Source organism: Coffea arabica, chromosome 1e (genome assembly GCF_036785885.1).
Source record: "Coffea arabica cultivar ET-39 chromosome 1e, Coffea Arabica ET-39 HiFi, whole genome shotgun sequence".
In the NCBI taxonomy this organism is placed as follows: domain Eukaryota; kingdom Viridiplantae; phylum Streptophyta; class Magnoliopsida; order Gentianales; family Rubiaceae; genus Coffea; species Coffea arabica.
This window is the reverse complement of record NC_092311.1, coordinates 40,159,370-40,177,644: the sequence shown is the minus strand read 5'-3', so window position 1 is coordinate 40,177,644 and position 18,275 is coordinate 40,159,370. Positions and strand designations below refer to the sequence as shown.

Sequence of the window (18,275 nt, the reverse complement as noted above, 5' to 3'; positions counted from 1 at the left end):
TCTTGTTACCCTCATTCTCTCTCATCTTTCTTTTTCTTTTTCTTATAATTTATATTGTAAAAGCAAAATGGATTAACGGCCCACTCATAAGCTTAGTTGAGCACAGTATATACGACAATGTCTCATCAAGAAGAAAGAATCTTATGAAAATGAAATAACATTTTGGAAATGGACAAGATTCTTAAATTTGTTAGTCATAGCACATTTTTTATTTTTCCTTTTTAAGAGCCATGAATGCTATTACTGCTCTACTCAATCTATAAGTATAATTAATACTTTCATGTTCATACTTCATATGCCATTCAAGAATTGAATAGGATTCTCAAACTAAATAATAGACTTGTATATTTCCTTGTTTTCTGCTTCTTTTTTTCTTGTCATGTCTTCATAACAGCACTTAACTGGAATTGCAGAGAGGCTAGCTAAAGCCTAAAAGGTCAGCAATGGGAGAAATTTTTATCCAGATAAGAGTTTTGCTCAAACTCAATATTCTATTAAGGACAATATGGAACTCTATTGATCTAAACAACTACCACAGTTCACTAATTCGAAGAGTTTCTGTCATTATGAAACTGAAGTATACATAAAGGTGGAGAAAATGAAGACGATGGCACAAATATCTTTGTGACAGAACTTATCATGACATAAACTTGACCTGTATAAACCTCAAGTAAAAATTTTCTCTTTACCCATTTTTTCCTCACTCAGTCCTACCACTCCTAGTTAAAAATCTGTCAGTACCATGTTTTTCAGTCCATTTTCCTCACTAAATCTTAGAAGCTTTATGCATGTAGTTTATTCTTTTTCTCAACTTTCTGTGCAACTGATTTTGTTCCTGATGGTAACATATCTAATCCCATTAAATGGGTTGTTACACTTGGTGCATTATGTTTGGTGTTCTATTTTCTGTATATTTGTTCACTAATCAGCTTTTTCATTGGAGCCTCAATTGAAAAATGGTTCTCAGCTTTTTCATTGCCTTTTTTGCAGCTGCTTTACACTGGACTCAAGAGACAATTAGGCCTGTTTTTACCTCTGTTCTTCTAATTTTTCATTACTTGTCAGGTAACTTCTTTAAACTATGTTTTAATAGATTGTTTTTGACTTATTAGTCTCTCTTTCAAAGGATGCAACTGCAACAACACTAACAGATTTGCAGTTGCTGCCACTTAACAGTTCCATTCCTTGTTCCTTCAAAATGAAATTCATGGATGATTGTCTAAGCTAGCAAAAGTGTATGTTTAATATATAATCTGGAAAAAACACAGAGAAGTAGAGATTTTCCTGTTTTACCCCTTGCCTACTTATGCACATTAGGAATTGCACTTATATCTTTATAGATTCACCTCAAGAAATCTATTGTTTCATAACTAGCTTATCTATGCTTATTTCTGGTTGTAATGTGTAGATAAAAATTTGTGACTTATGTTCTGGATTTGTAACTCTAGGACATGGACAAAAATTGGATGAAACTTGATAATAGAAAGGACGAGTCTTATAAACTTGGGGTGGCTGCTTTCTTAAAATTCACATATTCTTTTATTTTGGCTGAAACTCTTTTTTTGACTAATTTTTTGACTTATTAAGTTCACAATAGTTGGATATGCTGAAACTCTAAAAAAAATGTTTATTTTCAATGCAGTCTAGCTTCATATTGATCGTGAGAAGACTGTTGGATATGCTGCTAGAGATGATTGAAATATGACATTGGTGCTATAGTCTATGTTTTAGTTTAGAAATCTAGTACTCTTATCTTTTGGGAAGGATATGTATTGGCCATTACTACTTGAATTGATTATGTGGGATTTAGGACCCAACATTTGTGGTTCACTTTTTATTTTGATTAATTTATAGATGTGTTATGGCCAAATATATGAATTTGCGGCATATATTCTACGTTGATTTTGCCTTTTATCAAATTAAATGTTATGGTTGATTTTGCCTTTTGTCAAATTGAATGTTCTACTATAATTGTTGAAAATGCCATGGCAATACTATATTTGTAATGGCCAATTTCAACTCTTTAAGACAAACTCAGTGATAACCTTCAAAGTTGTCACTATCATGCAAATTTAATTTTTTACTATAATTGTCGGAAATGCCGTGACAATGCTATATTTGTAATGAACAATTACAGATCTTCCAAACAAAGTTGTAAGTTCACTAAGTGACGACTATTCTTGTCACTGAATACTAGGAATGATAGTGACAAGTTCAAGTCGTCACTGTAGAGTTCAAATTTGTGACGACTTTTGCTACCTTTTATGACAAAAAAATATGTGAAATAGTGACAAGAAAATTCGTCACAGAATGACAACCGTTAGTGACGACTTAGTTCTCGTCATTAAATAATAAGATTCAGTGATGACTTTAAAAGAGTTGTCACACGTACCTATTTGTGACATAGAATTAGTGACAACCATGTGACAATGGAAAAAGTCGTCACTATATTTATATAATGACGACTTTTTTATTTTTAGTGATGACTTTTTATTGTCACAAAAGGCCAAATTTCTTGTAGTGCTCCATTGTTCCCATGCCTCCCTCTCATTTCCCTTCCTTCTAGTGACCTTATCTAATCACACGGAGAAGATTTGGTTACGAACAGAGATTTAGTTGCAGCCAAATCTTCTCTCTAGTGACCAAATCCGATCATCAAGAAAGAAAAGGATAGAGAGAGAGAGAAAGGAAAGGGGGAGAGAAGAAGGGAGAGGAAAAAGGAAATGGAAGGAGGGAAATTAGGCAAGGAGAGAGAGTGGTGGCGGATGGTGGTGGTAGGTAGGTAGAAGATAGAGATAGTGGTGGTAGTATAGCAGTGGCGATTGTGTGGTAATGCAGGAAGACAGAAAGTGAAGAAAAATATATATAAAAAAAGGAAAGGAAAACAAAAAAAATGAAGGGAAGAAAGAAAAGAAAAAAATCAATAAAAAATGGGCTACCAGTACCATAGCAGGTCAAACAATGCTATTCCACTTTAGTTTAACCACAAGAAGGTTATGTGGGTATTTCAAAATCATAAAGCAGCTCGTTGATTTTTTACGAAACCACAAGGGGTTTTCTGTATTTCATCTTGATCTTAACACAAAAGTAATTAATTCCTCCGTCCCATTGAAAGTGTCATATTTAGGGGTGACAATGGGGCGGGGGATCCTTCCCCCATCCCCCGTCCTATTGCCTATTAATGACCCCCGTCCCCCACCCCCGACTTCCCCCGCCCCGCCCCACTTCCCTCGCGGGGGCACCCGTGGTGTTAAAAAAAATTATTATATAATTTATTATAATTAAATTTGAGCAAATAATCAAGTACTAAAATATCAACACATCACCAAATTATTATTCATTGTAACTTCACAATTGAAACTCATAAAAATAATTAAACAAAAATTATTTGAATACAATCTAATATGATAAAAAAATATAACTAAAATAATCAAGTTTTTACTTTTGATACCAATACAATTACTAAATTATTATTGTGTTTTTTTAGAAAAAAGTGTTATTGTATTAAGTGTAGTTAGGAATTTAATATAAGTGTATTAATAAATTTAATATAAATAATTAATAATTTTTATTAATAAACACGTATAATTAGTAGTATAATTGATAATATCATTATATATATAATTATGTACATACATATATTTCAAACGGGTGGCGGGGCGGGGGTTGGGGCGGAGGAATATACCCCCGTCCCCCGCCTCGTTTCTAAACGGGGGGGAAAAAATTCCCCCCGCCCCCGTCCCAACCCCCGGCCCGCCCCGCCCCGCCTCATTGTACTTTTTGCATTTCACTAGTTTATTTCTTCTTCTTTTCTCAATATTTTATACTAATTTCACTGCAATTTGTATATTCCACATCCAAAATTGGGGAGATAAAAGTACGGTTGTTTGAAAATACTGTTTCATAGCTCTTATAAGTTGATGCTTGACAACATTTTTAATTTTGTGGCAAATCAAAACATGGACTCGTCTGAGCTAGAAAAGAATAGGCTGCTCAATAAATAGGATTGGGCTCCTGAGGGTGAGGCTTTGCCACCTCCCCCATTGGTTGCTTGAACTGTTACCGTTATCAAGGCTAAGCCAAAGCCAGTCAAGAAAGAGTTGCACGTTCCAATGGGAAGATGTGGCCTAGGAACCCAACAACAAAAGATTCAACTTTTAAATAAGTGAGCTATACTACCACCATCTAGCAATGGACCTAAAAATTTTATGATCATAGATTGAAATTCAGTCCATCCTTCAAGGGTTGTTGCGTTCAATAAAGTTTAGATATTTTTTAGATCTCAAAATAATTAGCTGAGATTTGGCTACAACATCAATAAAATGGCTTATATGGCTGAATGTGTAATTGTTCTACTTTCATGAAATGCCTTTGCCTTTGTTACATTTTTTTGGAAGTATTTGGTGATTTATTTATTTATTTTTCTTTATAAAACAATAGCAAAACTTGGAGCTCCATATGAGGTAGTGCCAAGAGAGAAAAAGAGAGGGTTGATGGGATTTAGTATGGATTTATTATAAGGGAGGAAGAGGGAAGGGAGAATTGCAAGGTGTTTGAAAGTGAGGGTGTTTCTTTGGTTTTTTATATTTTTAAATTTGAGTTGGCTGTAATTCTCACCTATTTTATTTTTTTTTATAACCGTAAATACTTCTTTCCTTGCCTTTATTCTATTATAGTTTTGTTCGTCAATTCAAAGATCAGCTGGAAGATATTCATTCGCTTCATTTTGTGGTGAAAATGTAGGTTTAATCCCATGATCTTAATTTTTTTCATTTTTATTACATTTTCCTTTTCTTGCTCTCTCAATTTTATTTATCATTTTCTGTTTATCACTAATCCATTTGGGTAAAAGTTATTTTTTTTTCTTTTTAATATATCTAATATCCACTTTACTGTAACAACGTATATAAAAAATTTTTACTATAAAATTTTTTTGAAATATTTGATATATTGTATGGATGAGATGTTTTTTGAGTTATTTTTAATTGTGTATTACTGTAAGATTGTATTAGAAAAACTTGTTTTTTTTTTTGGTAAAAAGATTTTATTTCAATTGATATTGATATATAATTTGTGCTCGAGTGTAATTAAAAATGTTTCTACTTTGCTTTGCAGTACAATTCGTTTTCATTTTTTTTCCTTTCTAATTACTTTAAATTGACTTTCGTGTTGTAATATTGTTGCTAATCTGATTTTATGAAATACAACTGCCTACTTGTTTAACAATTAGTGCTGCAAGTTTCGAGAGTTCACCTCTTCAAGGAAACAAGCATCCGAATCCCACAAGAAGAAGGAGAATATCTCTCGAACTGTTTCCTATTGCCGCAAGAAAAACGCTTTTGAGAAGGTTATCATCCTGGAAAGTTGATTCTGTATAGGATTAGGAGAAGCGATCTTCTCTAGGGTCTGCAACATGATATATATATAGAAACAGCCCATAAACGTTACTTCGTGCTTCTCATTACCATTAGTCCTCCTCCTGTTTTTCCCATTCGTTTATCAGATTCCCATCCTTCCTGACTATCAATTGTTGATCCCTACCACCGTCCAGCGAATTCAAAACATGGAAAAGAAGATGAAAAAGACAATTAAGCTGTTCGGAAAGGTTATCGACGTCGTTGTTATGGTCGAGGATGGCCTGGCTGATGACGATCATCTAGTGAATCAAGAACAAGGAACAGAAACTGCTTCAAGCAGCCGTGCATCAATGCCTCCTCGACGCGCGCGAGAACTTCCTCATGGAGCACGTTGGATACTCGAGAAAAGATTGGAAGCGTCCGATGTTGCTTCAAGTCAAAGCAGATTTCTCTTTCCAATTCGCGAGGAAATCATGCAAGTATTGACTGAACCAGAAGTGATGCTGCTGAATCAGAAAGAGGCTCTTAAGGTCACGGTGGTGGATTGCTCACAACGCTGTTTCGACATGAATTTGAAGAGGTGGCCGAGCGCGAACAAGTACGCTCTCAACAGCGGGTGGAATAAGCTTGTTGATGACAATCATCTAAAGAAAGGTGATGTGGTAGAATTCTGGGGCTATAGGCAAGATGGTCTCTTGCGTTTTGCTATGAACATCTGCAAGCGAAGGAACATCTCCGTTGCCCAGCACTGATTTATCAAGAACATTAGAACACTGATTTAACTTTTAAGACTGAGGGCTCTATTTTTTGCACACGCTCCAAATTTATGCTTGACTGTAACTATTTTTTTTTCTTTACTCATTATTGTTGTATAATTCGTTTATCCTCTTTTGTGTGTTAAATTGGATTTCGTGTTACAGTTAAAATAGTGCTTGTTTGTAATTTTCTCTTCTCTTGCGACTAAATCTGACTATATGAAGATATAGGAATTGGATAGAATCAAAATATATAACAGAAGGTTCTCAAGCTTGGTTTTTTTATTGGGGTAAATTTCATAACTATATATCTTACTCATAAATGTAATTTCACAATAAATAATAAAAAATCATATTGTACAAGATACTTGAGTTTTGGTTTTCCTATTTGTACTCACTTAAATTTCTTATCAAGTAGGCAGAACCCTACTTGAATTCAATCAACACCAAATTAAAGTCGAATCTTTGACCGAGTTACTCACGAGTTGAGTCGAATTGTTTGGTTATTATACACCCTTATGATTAGGTTTCATAAAAATTTCCCAATCACGTCAATGAGTCTCATATATCTTTTATTTTTTTGATTCAAATACAATTAAAAAGAAAAAGTTGCAAAATAGGAAGAAAGTCCATCTTTTTTGTGTTCCATTATCCAAAAATGTGCAAAAAATGTAAGTTCCATTATGCAAACAAATTCTATCTGCCTTGAAGATTTTGTCTGTTCTGTGACAACAAGAAACTTCAAGTCATAGAAAATTTCCCCTTGAATATCCAGAAAGGCTAAACGTTCTACAATATCATCTTCAATCAAAGTTATGTGAATGTACCCTTTGTTTGGCCCCAATCGAACATTTGATACAAAGATGGGATCACAAATTCATGTATCAACCATAATATATCCTTCCATGACCAATTATCATCTTCTACTTCAGATAATTTGAAAGTCACTAATCCCTCCGAATTCTATGATTAGCTAGTGTCATACTTAGTAGTCTAATTGAATCCTATGACCAGCTCTAGGCAAAAGCTCCTGAAACAAAGCATTACTCTCCCCTCCTGACTCAAACATTGCTTTCACATTTTTTGACAAAATTGGATATTTTAGCTTTGAATTATTCACAGCAAAACTGTTTTGATAACCTTTAAATGCGTCCATCACCAAGACAAGACAGTAGTGAAAGCAACAAACTCCACTTTGACAAATCACCAAGATTATATCCATTAGCATCAGAAAGCAAAATCTTGACAAAGGATGTCTCAATCTTTCTTGCACAACATCATATTCTTTTCTGGTTAATACAATTAAAAACATCCCAAACCTCCTTAGATGAAGTGTGGACACTCTCTAAATGTTATATCTAGGCAAACTCTGAAAATTATCTAGAGGTTTTCCCCCATATTCCAAAAACAGGGATTCCAAAAACAGGGGATTAGCTCGCAATCCTGTTATGTGAAAAATCTTGTCCTTCACAATTCTGATCATAACATCTTGACACACATCAAGAGTAATTGTTTTGAAACCATCCTTAACAAGTATCTAAATATTCTGCACTAACATCTTTAAGATGGATTCTGCAGCAATATGATAAGAAGATAGGACCTTTGAATCATCAAGTTGTTGTCCATCACACATTAGGCTCTGCTCATTCACAGGGAAGCCAACGATGCTCTCCACGATTGCTTTAACATCGCGAACAGTGTACAACGACTTGACTTCCCTCTTCAACAACTCTTCATTTTACATTTTCACAGAGATTGGCAATACATCTCTTGGCCAAAGCACCATATGAAGAGTTGATTCACCCTGGATATCGAGAGAGGCTAAGGTTTCATGATCATCCTCAAGGGGCTTACCGGAATAAATTAGACTGAACTTATCACAAGGGATCCTGACAGGTGTCGAGCCTGTGCAATAATAATTACCTACTCAAAAAAAATACAAATTTTATATATAGGCGAGTATCGAATCCACAGGGACTAGGGATAATTTATTTCTTTTAGAATTCAGAGATGGGGGTTTTTACAAAAATATAAAAATAACTAATTAACTAAATAAAAGCAACTCACAAAAATAAATAGGAATTAATCAACAATAGATACGATTCTAGGCAAAGGTGCAACTTTTTATATACGGTCCATTCAATTGATCATCGATGTAAAGATAATTCAATTATTAGTTAATAGATTGGTTATAGTTGCTATACACGCGATAAACAACCAACTTTTCCTTACTTTATTGATAGTCAAGGTACAATCGTTAACTATTTGCCTAACCAAGAAATAACCCTAGGTGCGACCGTAGGATTTAATTCCTCGATTGCATTAAGAATTAGAAAAGCCCAACTTTAATCAATAAACACGCTACGGGGATTTGTTTAAATTAGATTATACGTTTTCCTAACATGGGACCAATCACGCTAGTCGTCACTAGTATTAACCAATCAAACAATTACAGATTTAATCGGTTAATTTGGCGGTAGATTATTAAGTTAATTCGAATATCGGCCCTTGACATTCAAATAACAAAACAATCATAAGAAGTTAAACCAGAAAACATACGAATACCAATGAATAAAATAAATAAATAAAAATAATTCGATCTCACATATGTTTGGAACCGAATCTTCAAGTTGACTTTCGACTAGAAAACGAGAAGTTAGTTCTTCGTTGTTGGGAAAATTGCCAACGTGAAGACATGCGGCCAACCGAAACAAAGATAAAACCTAATCTAAGTGACTAGTCTGCTAATATATATAGCTGACTGACCCTTTTCCTCCCTAAGAAGTACTAATCAAACGGGACTCGGCGGACTTCCCTTATTCTTTTGCTTCCTATTTGATATCTACTACTCATAACAAAGGCCTATTGTCTAATTAGAAAAAAGGAAATAAAAACAATAATAACTCATGTTTTCTAATTCAACTCTACAACTAACAAAGATAATTAAAGTCTTTCAAATTCCACCAAAGATGTCCATATTTGACTCGAATTAGGAAATCCCATGCGTAGTAAATTCCCGAATCATCTGGACTTGACAGTAATTCTTGAAAAATCACCTCTTTTGTCACTTTTTACTCCACCTCCCTACAATTAACACAATTAATCAAATATAGGTAGAATCTATTAATTAAAATAATATTTGGTTAAAATCAAGGGAAAAATAATTATAAATTTAGCAACAAATTACATCCTATCAGATCCCGTCTTTGGCCTCAATTAAACATTTGATATTAAACATTGTGGATGGTATCAGAAGCCTCTGCATCAATCTGGAGGACTTTCTGATCAGATGCTCTCTTGATAAACAGTCTCGTTGACAGCAAATTTTGAACAAAAAAATGGAGATTAGTATTCTGCTGAATCCCAACTGAGCCCAGATTTTGATCATCCTCCCATGACCAGCAGAAAAGAATTCCAGAAGACATTCACATATTCTTTTCTTTTCTTTCAACATTGCTTTCACTTTTCTAACTGTATCTGATTTCTTCACTTTCAAAGCAACCGGTTTCATAACAGGCAAGCATATATTTATCTGCAAAACAGTAACAACAGCCAAAAAAAGAGTACTCAGAAAATCTACTTAATTCAAATTTGAAAGTGACACCCTGGATTGCTTGCTTTGCAACTAAGAATTTTGACGCTCCAATTCTTTTAGCACTTGTATTTAATCAAAAGAAAAAAAAAATCTGAAGTACATGAATTCAAGTAAAATTCAGGAGGATAAAGGGAACAATGTGTAATAATAAAAATGATGTCACCCCTCGAACCTATTTGATCATCTATTTGGTCTGTAGATCCTGTACATGACTTTCAATCTTCCCTTTTTTCTTGTCAAATTGGTGATTTTCCGATGGACTTCCCAAATATTTTTTTACAAAGACTTCATCCTTTTTATATTGCTTCTGAATAACAATAACAAAAAATTGCTCACCATTGCTTGGTCTGCTAATTTAAATATTGAGTGCAAAGTGTAGCTAAACCCAAAGGGGGAGAAAAAAATGTCCAATGTATGAAAAGAAAAGGCAAACCAATAATCTCAAAAAAAAAAAGAAGTTTTACACTACTACAACTTGAGCCGGTATAGAGGTATTGTCTTAGAATTTGCACATTGAATTGAATTATGTTAGACAAAAAAGCTAAAGTAATTATTCAGCTACATTGCACTGGAGGAAAAGAAACACAACATATTACATTAGAGACATCGTCATCTGTAATTTTATTTGTTTTCTTGTCCAACAACTAGGGACTTGTTCAGTCACATAGCATGGTAATACTTCTCGAATGAGCAAAAACTTGATCATATCATGAAAAGTTAGCATCAACTGTTGCCCTGATTAAATCAGAAATCATCTCTGAGTTTAATACAGTTAGCATCTTTTGTCAGGCTTTCCTCATATGCAACAAGTTTAAAGGAGGAATAAATTTGTTTTAGCTATAAGAAGCCCATTTCCAAAACAAATACCAACAGTTTCACAAGAAAATTAGAAGAAATGAAAAGCTATGATCAACACCCCAATTTTTTTAACCACCAGCCTTTGGGCTGATGGCCACCACTAAGCCATTTAAGGCTCCTTTGCCTCCCATCAATTACCACATTAAGTGGTTTCTTAAAAAAAATCAGACGGGTGCGTAGTGCATCTGTCTAGTCTGATGGTGGTTCAGTCCCTACCGGCCCCTCTAGACCCAGTTGGGTGACTTGTGTCTCCCTCTTAGATTAGGATAGTGTAGGATACTATAGACAAAGTGACGATTGATAAAAAAAAAACACCCCAATATTTTTCTTTACAGTTAAAAGTAATCCAAAATGCAAAAAGACTGTAGAGATTAGCATCATAAGTAAAATCTTGAAAAATGACCTTTCAGTCTTGCACAAAGAAGATGTTACTTTCTTAGGTAATTCAATTAACGGGCAAGATTAAACAGTTGAATTATGGACTTTCTCTGAATGTTGTAACTAGCTAAATGCTGACGACTGTTTAGAGGTATTCCTCTACATTCCAGAATCTGGGAATCAACTGGGAATCCTAGCCTATCAAAAATCTTGTTCTTCACAGCTTTGATCAAACAATCTTGATGCACGTCAAGATTAAATTGTAGTACCCGACAGATATCTGAAAAAAATTTTGCGCTAACATCAGTAAGGTTGATTCTGCTGTAATATTGTGACAAGATTGGACCTTTGAATCATTAAGTTTTTTGCCATCATAAATTAGGCTCAGATCATAAAGAGGGAAGCCAATGATGCTCTCCACGATTGCTTTAACATCACGAACAGTGTACAACATCTTAACTTGCCAACTTCATCATCAAGTATCAAACTACCATGTTTCCAAAGAAGTGAGTTTGGAATTTCTTTCTCCGGACTTGAATAAAACTTCTGACTAATTATGTTTGACCTTAATTATACTTTTGGACTTAGTAATGTAAATCTTCAAATGTGTTCTCTGGAACTCTTGCAGAAATGGTCCCAAAGTAAGTGGAATATATATATTGTTGGCATGGATATGCCCAAATTCCATGGTTTTCACTTTCTTATGGAGAATAACAATGAAAAACTTAAATGATTAAAATCACGAGTAAACGAATTTTTTTCCTTTTTTTTAAAAATAAAACACATCATAATTTTATTAAATGACAAACTCTACGCTAATGGCAAAAATTACATTGGATAAATACGAGTTCCGACCTTGGCATATTCTTAAGAATCTTTGTACAATTCTAATTTGTCAAGCTTGACATTATTCTCAAAATTCACCATAACGAACAAAAGGTTGAAGGATCTTCTTCATGTAAGGATTGTCCCATTTCAATGACTCCCAACCAAGTAGAGATATTTGGATCACTTTAAGTGCTGGTGGTGCAGAAGGTTGTCCATTGATGGAGGGTAGGAAGGGAGGTAAGCTTTCCAGATTTCGGCAGCTTATTACCTCAATTCTCTCAATAGAGTTACAAATCAGGAGCCCCTTGCAAATATTCCTTAGTTTAGGATTTCCTAGCACAGCCAATTTCTTGAGATTTGGGAGGCAACTGATAGTGGTCCTTTAGCATGAATCTTTGTTGCTTGAAGTAAAACTAAAGTAGCCTTCTTCATCGTTTGATACTATCTCCTCCAATTCGTTACAACACCAGACCTTAAGTACTTCAAGACTTTGCACGGATTGTAGCAACCTTGGTGTGAACAACTTCTTGAGCTTGCCACAACGATCAATGAACAAAGATCTAAGGCAGGAAAAAGTGCTAGGTGGAGGAATTGCGTTCGTTATGGTGAAGTTTGATTACTTGAGTTCAACAAATGATTAGGATCAAAAATATTATAAATAACCAACCTAAAAGAGTAATTTAAATATTTATAATATATTAATTAAATATTATATCAAGTATTTCATAAAACACCACAAGTTTTTCAATATATAATATACATACCCGAACTTGCTTCAAAAAACTCAATTGATTAGTTCAACCGCGACCTGTCAATCTCAAATGGAATAATTTATCAAGCTATTCATGAGCTCGAGTCAAGCTATTCAATTAAATCGCACCCTAGGTGAGAGCGAGAATGGGGCGAGAAGGGGCACAGTCAGTGTGGCTAGCGTGTGAGTGTGTGTGGTGACTCGGAGTTTTACTGTACTAAGGAGCGGTAGCAGCGTAGTCGCATCTTGAATTGCCAAAGTGTCGGGGGGTTGAATGTCAAACTCAACTTGGTTTTGCATACTGTTGTGATTTAGGATAGGACCATTTTGGTATAGAACATCTGTCTTTCTTCTTTTGGGTTGATTACAGCTAATACTAGAATAGAATTCTTTTGGTTTGTAAAATTTAAAAAAAAAAGATAAAATACACTGACCTCTTGTGATTTGCTTACTACCCACGAAATCTCCTCATTATTTAAAAACACCTACATAAATTCATTGTCCTTTGGATTTCTTTGGAAAATGGACGGAAATCATCTAATTTGACGGAAAATGAATGACACAATCTCGACAATTGAGTGTGGTAGCATTGCTTGGCAGATTAATGTTGCTATTGCCAAGTTTTAGTAATAAAAGGGTATCAAGTTAATGTGGTTGAGTTCAGGAAAATCTCTTTGGTGAATATCAGTAATGGCTTGACTTTTTAAATTTTTTGTTAACTTTTCTAGGCATAGGGAATGATTGTTGGCATTTTTCATGTGAATTGGTCCAGTTATTAATTTAGTTCTCCATGTTTGGAAATTTGAGGCTGGCTGCTGTTACTTTTGTGTTGTTTTAGTTATTGTGTTATATGGTTGTAAATAAAAGTTGACTGTACTCCGCTAGTTGTTACTACTGAGTAACCAGGGATCTTCACCTAAACTGTCGATTCTCGCGTCAAAAGATAGTAGTTATTATGAGTGCATGGTCGCGTAGCGATTGGAGCTGAGTGACCAGGCTCCTCCATCTGGTAAATGTTGGAGTTCGCGTCAAAAGGCTCTAATGGCTAGAAACTAAGTCTTTTGTTATTCTAAAAAAAAAAAGAAAGAGAAAAATAGAAAACGTGATAAAAAAAAAAGTAAAGATTGTGTTAGAATGTGAAAGAGTCAGCTTGCCGATTTGTGAATTTAATGTTGAGATTTTGGTTAATAGTTGGACCATTTGCTGATGAATGTTGAGCAACCATTCCTTTTTCTTATATTAGTTTGCTTTAAATTGGAGGAGTTGGTGGTTTGGAAGCTAACTGAGGTATTGTTTCTTGGATCTTGACCATTGATGCTTAATATATGTTTTTCTTGGTATCTTGACAATACGGTAGTTGGAGCAATAGCCATTGTCAAATTTTGGTGTTCAATTGCTGTTCTCATGCTTGAGGGCAAGCATGGTTCAGGTGTGGGGGGATTTGATAGGGTGTTAATTGTTAGTAATTTTTATTATTAATTTCCCCCATTGTCCTTGCCAAATATCGTTTAATTGTTAACATATACTTATATTTGGTATTTGGACCTATCTACAGGAAATGGGACTGAAAGGTGCTAAAAAGGGGGGGGCTTTCTGAAGCAAATTACTTCACACGTGGAAGTCTTCTACAAAGCTCCATCAACGTGGCCCACAAGAGGGGACCAAAGCTGATTTCCTTTTCCTTTTGGACTGATGAAGAGATGGCTGGTACGGGAAGTCCTACTAGCAATAGGAAACAAGAGAAAATTCGGAGGGCCCCGCTTTTGCACCTTTTTCTCTAAATTTGGCAAAACCACTAGAGGGTTAGAGGTTGTTTTTAGTCGTAGGATAGCTTGGAGCAATAGTTTAGTTTTTCTTTATTTTTCCTTGTCATGCGCACGCCTACTGTTCGACAAAATTTCCCAACGGGAGAATCATCTTTTACCTCTTGATTAATTAGTTAAAGATGGTTTGACGTTCATGAATTCAATCACTTTGCGTGGGATTTATTTATGCGGCGTGGCTAAGCTTTTCGTCTATGATAGGGTGTCAATTGTTAGTAATTTTATTGTTAATTTTCCTCTTTGATCTTGCCAAATATTGCTTTAATTGTGACATATATTTATATTTGGTATTTAAACCCAATTTCAGAAATTGGCGCAGAAACCTTCTTGAGAAGATTATTGTGAAGCTCTACACAATTGGCCCACATGCATGGTGTAAACCAACGTCCATCCCTTTTGCTGATGAAGAAGAATTGAATTGCATTTGGCTAGCCAACATCTCAATTTGGTGGGGACCGCGAAGAATTAGTATTGTCTAAAGATAGTGTGCCTTTTGTTTGCTTTCTTACAGTAGTAGGATAATTGCTTTCTTGTGATCGTGTGCATTTGGTCAAAGGAAACCCGACAAACAAAAGTTGGCTTTTGCTTTTGTTTTCGGTGGGATTGATTAGATAGAGAAAAAGAATGGTTTCTTGTGTGGACGAGGGGGTGAAGTTTTCCATTTGGTTTGTTTTTATTTTTAGAGAGCTTCTGGCATGAAGGGAGATTTTCTCTCCGAGGAGACTACAAAGTAGAATAGGTAGTCTTTTGTGTAGAGGAGGAACTTATTCCTTCTTTTGTTGTGTGGTATGCAATTTTTCTTCAAAGAATCTACGAAGACTCAAAGTTTCATTCTAACTTATTAGCGAGTATTTATGTCTTTGAAATCAATTAAATTGTGTGGAAAGTTTCTTATGAGGCGTGGCTAATCTTCTTATCTAGTCAAGGATCAACGCGAAGACGCAGTCCCACATATCTGTGAGATCTAATTAATTTTTACGTGTTCCTTAATTTGCTAATATTTGCATGTTTTCTATTTGAATTTTCATGGGATTATTTTGTTAATTGGATATCAAGGGCCTGATGTGCAATTTGACTTATTAATCTCCTGTCAAATTAATCAATTAAATCCGTAATTGTTTAATTGGTTAATATCTGTGGCAACTAGTGTTTTCACACATTAGGGGAACGTGCAATCTGATTTAAATAACCCTCGTAGCATGTTATTAATTTGGGTTAGACTTTTCTAGTTTTTAATGCAATTAGGAAATTAATTCCTACGGTCGTACCTAGAAGTATTTCCTGGTTAGAGATAATCAAAGGTCGTACCTTGGTTATCAATAAATTAAGGAAAAGCTGGTCGTCAAAGTTTATCGGTGACTATAACTAACCTGTTAATAAAATTAAGTGAACCTTTTTTGCATCAATGATCGGATGAATGGACTGTGTCTGCGTAGTTGTATCCTTGGTTAGAATTTATTTATTATTTATTTAATTGCTATTTATATTCGTATTAATTAATTATTTATTTTTTGGTTAAATTGTTTAATTATTTTTAGTTTTATTCTGATAAAAAATTCCCCGTGTCCCGAACTTGAAAATAATCGAATTTTTTCCAATCCCTGTGGATTCGACCTTGCTCACTACTATACACAGAAAATTTATATTTTTCTCGAGTAGGTATTTATTATTACACAGGCTCAACACCTGTCAGTCTAGCCAAAGATCAACGCGACGACGCAGTCCCGAATACTTGTGAGATCGAATTAATTATCATGCGTTCCTTAATTTATTAATATTTGCACGTTGTCTGTTTGAATTTCTATGGGATTATTTAGTTAATTGAATGTCAAGGGCTCGATGTTTAGTACGATTTATTAATCTCCTACCAAATTAGTCAATTAAATCCGTAATTGTTTAAATTGATTAATACTAGTGGCAACTAGCGTTTTTATACAATAGGGAAACGTGCAATCTGATTTAAATAACTCTCGTAGCATGTTATTGATTGGGGTTAGGTTTTTCCAATCCTTTATGCAATTGAAAAATTAATTCCTACGGTCGTACCTAGAAGTATTTTCTGGTTAGGGGTAATCAATGGTCGTACCTTGATTACCAATAAATTAAGAAAAAATTGGTCGTCAGAACTCATCGGCGACTATAACTAACCTATTAATAAATTAAGTGAACCTACCTTGCATTAATGATCGGATGAGTGGACTGTGTCTGAGTAGTTGTATCCTTTGTTAGAATTTATCTATTCTATTCTTGATTTAATTCCTGTCTATATTTGTGTTAGTTAATTATTTTTTTTAGTTGAATTGCTTAATTATTTTTAGTATCATTCCGATAAAATCCCCCGTTACCAATTAGAATCTCAAAGAGACAAATATCCCCAGTTCCTGAGGAGACGACCCTACTTGCCACTGTCTATTATTTAGAAAATGTTGTCAACTAATTAATTCTGGTATATCGGATTAAGCAAACTTTTCGGAAATATGGTGAATCAAGTAACCCATTGCACACCTAGAGTCCCTGCTCCAGTACCTAGGATTAATTATTGACTGCTTTTGGTGGTAGTTAGGTTCTATTTTTATTATTGCACAGGTTCGACATTTGTCAATTTTTGGCGCCATTACCGAGGACTGGTGTCAGTTATTTGTTTCTTTTTGAGTTCACTTTTGTTCTAATTTTCTGGTGCTTTTCAATGTATGCCTCGTTTTTCTCGTACAGGTGAATTAATTTTCGACCCCGAGGTAGAAAAGACTACGCGTAGAACAAGAAAAAAGACCAGACAACTCAGAGAAGAGCACTCAAGTGCTGCATCTTAGAGACCTGAGCCAGAAGTTGGACCAGCAGATTTGTTTGGTGACATTTTGAGTGACTCGGACCAAGAGCAAGTCATCATGGCAAATGCATAGACACTAAGGGAGTTGGCTACTCATAATTTAAATTAGCAACCTTTATGCATTACTTTTCCAAATTTGAATGATAACACTCCCTTTGAACTAAAATCTGATCTAATTCATCTCTTGCCATCTTTCCATAGTCTACCAGATGAGGAGCCCTAGAAGCACTTGTAAGAGTTCGACGTCGTTTGCAACAGTATGAAACCCCGAGAATCACAGAAGAGCAGATAAAAATGAGGGCTTTTCCCTTCTCTTTGAAGAACTCTATAAAAGATTGGTTGTACTACCTAACACCTAGTAGTATCACCACGTGGGACCAGTTGAAGAAAAAATTCTTGGATAAGTACTTTCAGGCGTCTCGAGCTGCAAGCCTAAGGAAGGAGATATGCGGTATCAAATAACATCTAGGCGAGTGTTTCTATGAGTACTGGAAGAGATTTAAGAAGTTGTGCATCCAATACCCTCAGCATCAGATAAATAAGCAACTGCTCATCCAATATTTCTATGAGGGGCTACTCTTCAGGGACAGAAGTATAATCGATGCTGCAAGTGGAGAGGCGTTAGTAAATAAGACTTCTCGAGAGGCGTGAGAGCTAATTGAAGGAATGGCTGAGAATTCGCAACAGTTTGGTACAAGGGAGGATGTCCCAACGCATAGGGTGAATGAGATAGAAACATCCTCCATCCAACAACAAATCTCTGAATTGACGTTCTTCGTTCAACAACTAACTGTGAGAAGTGCCTCACAAGCCAAAGTATGTAGGGTATGCGTTGCCTTGGGTCATTCTACGGAGATGTATCCGCTAGTTCAAGAAAAAAATGCAGAACAAGTTAACATGATTGGCCACGCGCCCGTGCCAAGAAAGCAGTACAACCTATATTCAAGTACCTACAATCCTGGTTGGAGGGATCACCTTAACATTAGTTATGGAGGAAATAGGCAGTCCAATTTTGCACCAAACAAATAGCAAGGGTATCAACAGCAGTATCAGCCTCGCCTACCACCACCCCCTTCGAACTCAAGTTCGTTCTTAGAATAGAT

At 35.1% G+C, this 18,275-nt stretch overlaps 1 non-coding gene across 1 annotated transcript; it reads right to left on the bottom strand.

The window, feature by feature from the left end:
* Positions 1-17,601: 17,601 nt before the first annotated feature.
* Positions 17,602-17,708, bottom strand: LOC140021751 (small nucleolar RNA R71). Its single transcript, XR_011825724.1, has one exon. It is a non-coding gene; the product is annotated as a small nucleolar RNA R71 (small nucleolar RNA).
* Between the last annotated feature and the right edge of the window lie 567 nt (positions 17,709-18,275).